A 12,061-nucleotide genomic window follows, 5' to 3' on the forward strand; every position below is an offset into this window, starting at 1 on the left:
ATAACCATTTTATTATTGCCTCTAGGGCATATTTCCAACAGTCTCCCACTTGCACTAGAGTCAATAATCTAGTTACATTCTGATGAATCGAACACCCATAGAGTTCTGGTGTTGATCATGTTTTGCTCTAGGGAGAGGTTTAGTCAACGGATCTGCTACATTCAGGTCCGTATGTACTTTACAAATATCTATGTCTCCATTTTGAACATTTTCACGAATGGAGTTGAAGCGACGCTTGATATGCCTGGTCTTCCTGTGAAACCTGGGCTCCTTGGCAAGGGCAATAGCTCCAGTGTTGTCACAGAAGAGAGTCATCGGGCCCGACGCATTGGGAATAACTCCTAGGTCGGTAATGAACTCCATCACCCAGATTGCTTCTTGTGCTGCCTCTGAGGCCGCCATGTATTCCGCTTCACATGTAGATCCCGCCACAACGCTTTGCTTGCAACTGCACCAGCTTACTGCCCCACCATTCAAAATATACACGTATCCGGTTTGTGACTTAGAGTCATCCAGATCTGTGTCGAAACTAGCATCGACGTAACCCTTTACGACGAGCTCTTCGTCACCTCCATAAACGAGAAACATATCCTTAGTCCTCTTCAGGTACTTCAGGATATTCTTGACCGCTGTCCAGTGTTCCATGCCGGGATTACTTTGGTACCTTCCTACCAAACTTACGGCAAGGTTTACATCAGGTCTGGTACACATCATGGCATACATAATAGACCCTATGGCTGAGGCATAGGGGACGACACTCATCTTTTCTCTATCTTCTGCCGTGGTCGGGCATTGAGCCGTGCTCAATTGCACACCTTGCAATACAGGCAAGAACCCCTTCTTGGACTGATCCATATTGAACTTCTTCAATATCTTGTCAAGGTACGTACTTTGTGAAAGACCAATGAGGCGTCTTGATCTATCTCTATAGATCTTGATGCCTAATATATAAGCAGCTTCTCCAAGGTCCTTCATTGAAAAACACTTGTTCAAGTAGGCCTTTATGGTTCCCAAGAATTCTATATCATTTCCCATCAACAGTATGTCATCCACATATAATATGAGAAATTCTACAGAGCTCCCACTCACTTTCTTGTAAACACAGGCTTCTCCATAAGTCTGTGTAAACCCAAACGCTTTGATCATCTCATCAAATCGAATGTTCCAACTCCGATATGCTTGCACCAGCCCATAGATGGAGCGCTGGAGCTTGCATACCTTGTTAGCATTCTTAGGATCGACAAAACCTTCCGGCTGCATCATATACAATTCTTCCTTAAGAAAGTCGTTAAGGAATGCCGTTTTGATGTCCATTTGCCATATCTCATAATCATAGTATGCGACAATTGCTAACATGATTCGGACGGACTTCAGCTTCGCTACGGGTGAGAAGGTCTCATCGTAGTCAACTCCTTGAACTTGTCGATAACCCTTAGCGACAAGTCGAGCTTTATAGATGGTAACAGTACCATCCGCGTCTGTCTTCTTCTTAAAGATCCATTTGTTTTCTATCGCTCGCCGATCATCGGGCAAGTCTATCAAAGTCCACACTTTGTTTTCATACATGGATCCTATCTCGGATTGCATGGCTTCAAGCCATTTGTCGGAATCTAGGCCCGCCATTGCTTCTTCATAGTTCGAAGGTTCACTGTTGTCTAACAACATGATTTCCAAGACAGGGTTGCCGTACCACTCTGGCACGGAACGTGTCCTTGTGGACATACGAAGTTCAGTAGGAGCTTGATCCGAAGTACCTTGATCATCATCATCATTAACTTCCTCTCTAGTCGGTGCAGGCACCACAGGAACATCTTCCTGAGCTGCGCTACTTTCCGGTTCAAGAGGTAGTACTTCATCAAGTTCCACTTTCCTCCCACTTAATTCTTTCGAGAGAAACTCTTTCTCCAGAAAGGACCCGTTCTTGGCAACAAAGATCTTGCCTTCAGATCTGAGGTAGAAGGTATACCCAATGGTTTCCTTAGGGTATCCTATGAAGACACATTTTTCCGACTTGGGTTCGAGCTTTTCAGGTTGAAGTTTCTTGACATAAGCATCGCATCCCCAAACTTTCAGAAACGACAACTTAGGTTTCTTCCCAAACCATAATTCATACGGTGTCGTCTCAACGGATTTCGACAGAGCCCTATTTAAAGTGAATGCGGCAGTTTCTAAAGCATAGCCCCAAAATGAGAGCGGTAGATCGGTAAGAGACATCATAGATCGCACCATATCCAATAGAGTGCGATTACGACGTTCGGACACACCATTTCGCTGAGGTGTTCCAGGCGGCGTGAGTTGTGAAACTATTAGGCGGCGTGAGTTGTGAAACTATTCCACATTTCCTTAAGTGTGTGCCAAATTCGTGACTCAAATATTCCCCTCCACGATCTGATCGTAAGAACTATATTTTTCTGTCACGTTGATTCTCAACCTCACTCTGAAATTCCTTGAACGTTTCAAAGGTCTCAGACTTGTGTTTCATTAGGTAGACATACCCATATCTACTCAAGTCATCAGTGAGAGTGAGAACATAACGATAGCCACCGCGAGCCTCAACACTCATTGGACCACACACATCAGTATGTATGATTTCCAATAAGTTTGTTGCTCGCTCCATTGTTCCGGAGAATGGAGTCTTGGTCATCTTATCCATGAGGCATGGTTCGCACGTGTCAAATGATTCGTAATCAAGAGACTCCAAAAGTCCATCTGCATGGAGCTTCTTCATGCTTTTGACACCAATGTGACCAAGACGGCAGTGCCACAAGTATGTGGGACTATCATTATCAACCTTACATCTCTTGGTATTCACACTATGAATATGTGTAACACTATGTTCGAGATTCATTAAGAATAAACCATTAACCAGCGGGGCATGACCATAAAACATATCTCTCATATAAATAGAACAACCATTATTCTCGGATTTAAATGAGTAGCCATCTCGAATTAAACGAGATCCTGATACAATGTTCATGCTCAAAGCTGGCACTAAATAACAATTATTGAGGTTTAAAACTAATCCCGTAGGTAAATGTAGAGGTAGCGTGCCGACGGCGATCACATTGACCTTGGAACCATTCCCGACGCGCATCATCACCTCGTCCTTTGCCATTCTCCGTTTATTCCGCAGCTCCTGCTTTAAGTTAAAAATATGAGCAACCGCACCGGTATCAAATACCCAGGAGCTACTACGAGTGCTGGTAAGGTACACATCAATAACATGTATATCACATATACCTTTGGTGTTGCCGGCCTTCTTGTCCGCCAAGTACTTGGGGCAGTTCCGCTTCCAGTGACCACTACCCTTGCAATAAAAGCACTCAGTCTCAGGCTTGGGTCCATTCGTTGGCTTCTTCCCGGCAACTGGCTTACCGGGCGCGGCAACTCCCTTGCCGTCCTTCTTGAAGTTCTTCTTACCCGTGCCTTTCTTGAACTTAGTGGTTTTATTCACCATCAACACTTCATGTTCCTTTTTGATCTCCACCTCCGTTGATTTCAGCATTGAATATACCTCAGGAATGGTCTTTTCCATCCCCTGTATATTGAAGTTCATCACAAAGCTCTTGTAGCTCGGTGGAAGCGACTGAAGGATTCTGTCAATGACCGCGTCATCCGGGAGATTAACTCCCAGCTGAGTCAAGCGGTTGTGTAACCCAGACATTTTGAGTATGTGCTCACTGACAGAACTATTTTCCTCCATCTTACAACTGAAGAACTTGTCGGAGACTTCATATCTCTCGACCCGGGCATGAGCTTGGAAAACCATTTTCAGCTCTTCGAACAACTCATATGCTCCGTGTTGCTCAAAACGCTTTTGGAGCCCCGGTTCTAAGTTGTAAAGCATGCCGCACTGAACGAGGGAGTAATCATCAGCACGCTGCTGCCAAGCATTCATAACATCTTGGTTCTCTGGGATGGGTGCGTCACCTAGCGGTGCTTCTAGGACATAATCTTTCTTGGTAGCTATGAGGATGATCCTCAGGTTCCGGACCCAGTCCGTATAGTTGCTGCCATCATCTTTCACCTTGGTTTTCTCTAGGAACGCGTTGAAGTTGAGGGCAACATTAGCGTGGGCCATTTGATCTACAAGACATATTGTAAAGATTTTAGACTAAGTTCATGATAATTAAGTTCATCTAATCAAATTATTCAATGAACTCCCACTCAGATAGACATCCCTCTAGTCATCTAAGTGAAACATGATCCGAGTCAACTAGGCCGTGTCCGATCATCACGTGAGACGGGCTAGTCAACATCGGTGAACATCTTCATGTTGATCGTATCTGCTATACGACTCATGTTCGACCTTTCGGTCTCTTGTGTTCCGAGGCCATGTCTGTACATGCTAGGCTCGTCAAGTCAACCAAAGTGTATTTCGTGTGTAAATCTGGCTTACACCCATTGTATGCGAACGTTAGAACCTATCACACCCGATCATCACGTGGAGCTTCGGAACAACAAACCTTCGCAATGGTGCACAGTTAGGGGGAACACTTTCTTGAAAGTATTGCGAGGGATCATCTTATTTAAGCTACCGTCGTTCTAAGCAAATAAGATGTAAAACATGATAAACATCACATGCAATCAAATAGTGGCATGATATGGCCAGTATCATATTCCTCCTTTGATCTCCATCTTCGGGGCGCCATGATCATCTTCGTCACCGGCATGACACCATGATCTCCATCATCGTGTCTTCATGAAGTTGTCACGCCAACGATTACTTCTACTTCTATATACAAATCTTCCTATATACAAATCTTCACCTACGGACCATTCCGGAACTCCTCGTGATGTCCGGGATCTCATCCGGGACTCCGAACAACTTTCGGGTTACCGCCTACTAATATCTCTACAACCCTAGCGTTACCGAACCTTAAGTGTGTAGACCCTACGGGTTCGGGAGACACGCACATATGACCGAGACGACTCTCCGGTCAATAACCAACAGCGGGATCTGGATACCCATGTTGGCTCCCACATGCTCCTCGATGATCTCATCGGATGAACCACGATGTCGAGGATTCAAGTAATCCCGTATACAATTCCCTTTGTCAATCGGTACGTTACTAGCCCGAGATTCGATCATCGGTATCCCAATACCTCGTTCAATCTCGTTACCGGCAAGTCACTTTACTCATTCCGTAATGCATGATCCCGTGAGTAACTACTTAGTCACATTGAGCTCATTATGATGATGCAATACCGAGTGGGCCCAGAGATACCTCTCCGTCATACGGAGTGACAAATCCCAGTCTCGATCCGAGCCAACCCAACAGACACTCTCGGAGATACCTGTAGTGCACCTTTATAGCCACCCAGTTACGTTGTGACGTTTGGCACACCCAAAGCACTCCTATGGTATCCGGGAGTTGCACAATCTCATGGTCTAAGGAAATGATACTTGACATTTGGAAAAGCTCTAGCAAACGAACTACACGATCTTGTGCTATGTTTAGGATTGGGTCTTGTCCATCACATCATTCTCCTAATGATGCGATCCCGTTATCAATGACATCCAATGTCCATAGTCAGGAAACCATGACTATCTGTTGATCAACGAGCTAGTCAACTAGAGGCTCACTAGGGACATGTTGTGGTCTATGTATTCACACATGTATTACGATTTTCGGATAACACAATTATAGCATGAACAATAGACAATTATCATGAACAAGGAAATATAATAATAACCATTTTATTATTGCCTCTAGGGCATATTTCCAACACCATGTTCATCATCGTCACCGGCATGACACCATGATCTCCATCATCATGATCTCCATCATCGTGTCTTCATGAAGTTGTCTCGCCAATTATTACTTCTACTACTATGGCTAACGGTTAGCAATAAAGTAAAGTAATTACATGACGTTTCAGTTGACACGCAGGTCATAAATAAATTAAGACAACTCCTAGGCTCCTGCCGGTTGTCATACTCATCGACATGCAAGTCGTGATTCCTATTACAAGAACATGATCAATCTCATACATCACATATATCATTCATCACATCCTTCTGGCCATATCACATCACATGACACTTGCTGCAAAAACAAGTTAGACGTCCTCTAATTGTTGTTGCAAACTTTTACGTGGCTGCTATAGGTTTCTAGCAAGAACGATTCTTACCTACGCCAAAATCACAACGTGATATGCCAATTTCTATTTACCCTTCATAAGGACCCTTTTCATCGAATCCGATCCGACTAAAGTGGGAGAGACAGACACCCGCTAGCCACCTTATGCAACTAGTGCATGTCAGTCGGTGGAACCTGTCTCACGTAAGCGTACGTGTAAGGTCGGTCCGGGCCGCTTCATCCCACGATGCCGCCGAATCAAGATAAGACTAGTAACGGAAAGTAAATTGACAAAATCAACGCCCACAACAACTTGTGTTCTACACGTGCACGCATAGACCTAGCTAATGATGCCACTGTTGGGGATCGTAGCAGAAATTTAAAATTTTCTACGCATCACCAAGATCAATCTATGGAGTCATCTAGCAACGAGAGAGATGAGTGCATCTACATACCCTTGTAGATCGCGAGTGGAAGCGTTCAAGAGAACGGGGTTGATGGAGTCGTACTCGTCGTGATCAAAATCACCGATGATCCTAGCGCCGAACGGACGGCACCTCCGCGTTCAACACACGTACGGTTGGGAGAGACGTCTCCTCCTTCTTGATCCAGCAAGGGGGAAGGAGAGGTTGATGGAGATCCAGCAGCACGACGGCGTGGTGGTGGAAGCAGCGGGGATCTCGGCAGGGCTTCGCCAAGCTCAGCGAGAGGGAGAGGTGTTACGGGGGGAGAGGGAGGCGCCAGGGGCTTAGGTGCGCAGCCCTCCCTCCCCCCCTTTATATAGGGGCCCTGGGGGGGCACCGGCCCCTGGAGATCCCATCTCAGGGGGGGGCAAGGGGGGACTTGCCCCCCAAGGCAGGTGGGGCGCCCCCACCCCGAGGGTTTCCAACCCTAGGCGCAGGGGGAGGCCCATGGGGGGGGCGCACCAGCCCACCAGGGGCTGGTTCCCTTCCCACTTCAGCCCATGGGGCCCTCCGGGATAGGTGGCCCCACCCGGTGGACCCCCGGGACCCTTCCGGTGGTCCCGGTACAATACTGGTGACCCCGAAACTTTCCCGGTGGCCGAAACCGGACTACCTATATACAAATCTTCACCTACGGACCATTCCGGAACTCCTCGTGATGTCCGAGATCTCATCCGGGACTCCGAACAACTTTCGGGTTACCGCATACTAATATCTCTACAACCCTAGCGTTACCGAACCTTAAGTGTGTAGACCCTACGGGTTCGGGAGACACGCACATATGACCGAGACGACTCTCCGGTCAATAACCAACAGCGGGATCTGGATACCCATGTTGGCTCCCACATGCTCCTCGATGATCTCATCGGACGAACCACGATGTCGAGGTTTCAAGTAATCCCGTATACAATTCCCTTTGTCAATCGGTACGTTACTAGCCCGAGATTCGATCGTCGGTATCCCAATACCTCGTTCAATCTCGTTACCGGCAAGTCACTTTACTCATTCCGTAATGCATGATCCCGTGACTAACTACTTAGTCACATTGAGCTCATTATGATGATGCAATACCGAGTGGGCCCAGAGATACCTCTCCGTCATACGGAGTGACAAATCCCAGTTTCGATCCGAGCCAACCCAACAGACACTCTCGGAGATACCTGTAGTGCACCTTTATAGCCACCCAGTTACGTTGTGACGTTTGGCACACCCAAAGCACTCCTATGGTATCCGGGAGTTGCACGATCTCATGGTCTAAGGAAACGATACTTGACATTTGGAAAAACTCTAGCAAACGAACTACACGATCTTGTGCTATGCTTAGGATTGGGTCTTGTCCATCACATCATTCTCCTAATGATGTGACCCCGTTATCAATGACATCCAATGTCCATGGTCAGGAAACCGTAACCATCTGTTGATCAACGAGCTAGTCAACTAGAGGCTCACTAGGGACATGTTATGGTCTATGTGTTCACACATGTATTACGATTTCCGGATAACACAATTATAGCATGAACAATAGACAATTATCATGAACAAGGAAATATAATAATAACCATTTTATTATTGCCTCTAGGGCATATTTCCAACAATTATGTCTACAAATTGTCAAGCGAATGATTCATTATTTAATGAACAATTTTTGTGCCTATCATCAATGATTATTGAGGAGATCAAGATGAAGCTCATTGCTTCTCCGGATGCGGAGATAGTGCATGAAGGACGTGAAGAAAATTTTGAAGCTGATCTCTTGGCGAAAGCAGCTACTACGCTGCCTGTTGGTCTTCACGTGTGGTTTTTAAACACCCCGGACATTATTTGTATCGATGACATTGTTGAGTTTTAACTAAAGCGGAATTTCATCTAAAAAAACACGCCCTGCACGGCTGCACCACCGCCGCCCACACCCACCGTTCGCCGCAGCCCGCTGTCCATTCTAATCCACGTCGCCGTCTCCACTCCTGCCGAAGCGGCTCTCGGCCTGGGTCTTCGCTCTCTAGCGGCTGCTTGCAAGTGCGGCGGCGGCGGCGCAGCACCACGCCGCCCTCTTCCTCAACCTCTCTTCTAGGGGAGACGCACAGCGGCGGCAGCGGCAGATGGAGCAGTACCACGACGTTATCTCCACCAACTTATTCCTAGGGAAGGCGCCCATCGGCGGCGATGGAACCCGGGATGATGGGGGCGCCGTCCGCACCGGAGCGACGTCGCGCCGCACAACTCGGTGTGGGGCAGCGGTGGTGCCCGCGAAGAAGACGCGGTCGGGGCGGAGGTCCTCTCTCTGTCTCATCTGCAGCAGCTTCTCTCTTTGCAGTGCCTACTGCTCCTCCTCTCAGGAGATTCTTTCTTTTTCTCATAGCAAAACACAAGGTCTTGCATAATGTGAGTGTATCAATCTGCAAATTGAATTCCTTTTATGATAAAAAATGTTCATGTGGTGCCAAGTTAAGTGCAGAGAAACCTTGACCGAAATACACATGTATTGTACTCTTTGATATTGCTATTTCATGCCCTCCATCTGTTTGTTAATATGTCTACATGAACTAAGCATCTTTTCATGTTCCTACATATTGATCCAGGCTTGGACCATGATGATGTCGCCGATGCCATCTCTACGACGGACTACACCACCACGGTGACTACGTGCAACGACCACGGGATGAGCTCCATCACGGTGAACTGCTCCGTGCTTTTTACTGAATTTACCACCACAAAAATTCCAAAGCATCACTGAATGGTGATTTTACTAAACTTTACGACTACAAAAATTCCAAAGCATCATTGGCTGATGACAAATGTGATTCTTGGCATGCATGTACCGTACAAACTTACACTTACTGATTGAAAGTGCGTGAGCTATTTACTTTATGTGGGCCAATTAGTATCTTCTATTTGAAAGTTGGTCTGCATAAACATTGAATTTTTTTTTGGGGAATTCTCTGTACTATATTGCACATGTATTTATTTAAGTTTCCTGCCATAAAAAAAAAATCCTAATTGCACTTCCAAGAGGTGCCGCATCATGACATATTATGGTGTTCCTGTACTATAGTGTCTGTGAGCTGCCAATGATGGTACAATGCTTATGCTTCTGAGTTATTAGTGCAATATGTAAGGAGCTAAAGACATAGTTCTTTTTTGTTCTTATGGTTAAAATCGACTTTGTGAATTTTCCGTTGTCCCGGGAATACATTGTTTTATTCATCAGATGTGGCTTTGCCATGCACCTAGAAGGGCATCGAGGAGGGATAATTAGTGCATGAATTGTGCTGGTTTTGGAACATCTCTTTGGTAATATTAAGGTGAATACATAATTTAAGTAATTCTTATTATGATTACTCTGTTAATTCTATAGTATGTACGACTTTGCCATCTGTCTTTTTTCTGTATAGTAGACTATAGATGAACTGTTGTCAGCCCCATAATATCCATCTGTGGTAATGCTTCGCTTAGATAGCTTTCTTGGTAAACATAGCATGTCTGTTTATGGAGCTTATTTGGGTGCTAATTTTAGTTCACCCTCCAAATTGTGTATTGGTAGAGCTTTTTATGACTTACCACATTATAACTCCACATCCCTCCCTTGAGGGACTATATCTCTACATCTCATGTCTTGCTGTAAGATGTAGTGTGAACCAGTCACCTTGAGATTTCTAACCATAGTTGATGGTGTAAATATCTATATCATATTTATGGGAATTACTTTGACTCTAATATGATAAGATGGTATCTTATGGAAAGAACAAACACTCACTCAAGTATTTTGGTATCTGCATTCAGATTTACACAAGATTTTGCTGGCTTCGGTTTATTGAATACCATAGTTGATGTTTCCTTTCTAGAACAGTCACTCCAAAGTATTTATTTTGGTATTAGCATTCAGTTTATGCAACTCTGATATGCTTAGGTGGACTTATAATTCCTAAGACTGTAGCTGATATTATCTTACTGAAATAAGATGGAAGAAGTGACCTAACACTAATAAGTTTGAGCTGGTGTAGGTTTTTGTAAGAACGTAGTTGATCGTGCCTTCCTATTATACGAGTTTGTTTTGTCCAGTAAGATTTAAAAGAGATATGGAGAACCTCCACATATTTTTACCTGGCTAAACAACAGATACTCAATGATGACTAATAATTTGCTCAAACAAATTGTTTGTAATTGAATATTCTCGTGATCGCTTATGGTGACTCTGGTGTGTTTGATACGACGTTGACGCAGAGGATCCCCAACCTCGCCAAGCAGGTGGACACTTTTACGAAGATGGTTCAAGATGGGACAATTTCAGAGCAGCAACTCAGTCCCTCCGTGGCACTCATGGCTATCTCGGGCAGCGACTACTACGCAAGCGCCGGCATGACTGGCCTGGCTTGGCTACCCCCAACGATGTAAGTAGCTAGCAGCGGATCAATGACTAATCCAACATTTATCTGCTCGTCAGCATATCTGAATTGCTAACATTTCATGTATATATGCAGATCAATACTTATATCAAGAAGGTGTTGCGGCTAATGTGGAGCAACTGCAGAAGCTTGGAGTGAAAAAGGTTCTTGTGAACAACTTGCACCTTGTCGGCTGCACACCATCGCAAACACGAACCAACAATTACACGGCCTGCGATGTCTTTGGAAATTTTGGTGCATCCATCCATAACAATAACCTAAAACAAGTGATGGCAGCAAAGAAAAATGTCAACGTTGTCAACCTATACACCACCTTCACTAATATTGTGGATAATACGCCGGGTATGTACATGCATGCATCAGCAAGTGTCAACGCCACTAGTATAAGATTTCTTCTCTTTAATCTACTATTATAAGATTTATAATAGATGCATTTGATTGTGTGGTTGAACTGCATATGAACAATTTCGTTTGATGTGCATGTAGGCCAAGGACAAGAGCTATCCAAGCAATTCAAGCGCAACTTGTCGCCGTGCTGTGAGAGTTTTGATTCAAAGGGTTACTGCAGACAACAAAGCGAGTCATCGGAGCTTCTTTACCGTGTGTTTGCGACAAGTCTAGCAAATTTTTCTACTGGGGTGCCATCATAGATTAAAATAGCCCGCGAAATAGCCGCGATAGCTGCGCTATAGCTGCCCGGGAGCCTTGCCGCTATGCTATGGCTGCTGCCGCGAAATCCTCCACATATCCTTATAAATGGCTCAACAATCAACAAATCCCTCCAGAATCATCTCCCCCATCAGAAAAATTTCCACTATTTGCCGCGATTGCCCGCTACGGCGGCCGCTATAGCTGCTGGGAGAGGCCGCCGCGAAATCGTTTCTCCCGCGATTTTAATCTATGGGTGCCATGCACCCGACACATGCAGGGTCACTACCAGACTAACACCCTATGCCGACGGCCCACGGCCGTCGGCTTAGGCCCATTGCCGTCGGCCTAGGTCTATGTCGACGGCCACCGTCGGCATAGATAACGTCAGCGTACTTGTGTTAGACCGTCGGCATAGAAAAGCCGTCGGCATAGAAAAGCCGTCGGCATAGGCATATATGCC

At 45.5% G+C, this 12,061-nt stretch overlaps 1 long non-coding RNA gene across 1 annotated transcript; it reads left to right on the top strand.

Moving 5' to 3' along the window:
- Positions 1-8,378: 8,378 nt before the first annotated feature.
- LOC109763606 (uncharacterized) lies at positions 8,379-11,758 on the top strand. Its single transcript, XR_002232950.4, has 5 exons — positions 8,379-8,819; positions 9,127-9,849; positions 10,769-10,935; positions 11,026-11,292; positions 11,437-11,758. It is a non-coding gene; the product is annotated as an uncharacterized lncRNA (long non-coding RNA).
- Positions 11,759-12,061: the final 303 nt, after the last annotated feature.

The sequence above is a fragment of the Aegilops tauschii genome, chromosome 4 (assembly GCF_002575655.3).
Source record: "Aegilops tauschii subsp. strangulata cultivar AL8/78 chromosome 4, Aet v6.0, whole genome shotgun sequence".
Lineage (NCBI taxonomy): Eukaryota > Viridiplantae > Streptophyta > Magnoliopsida > Poales > Poaceae > Aegilops > Aegilops tauschii.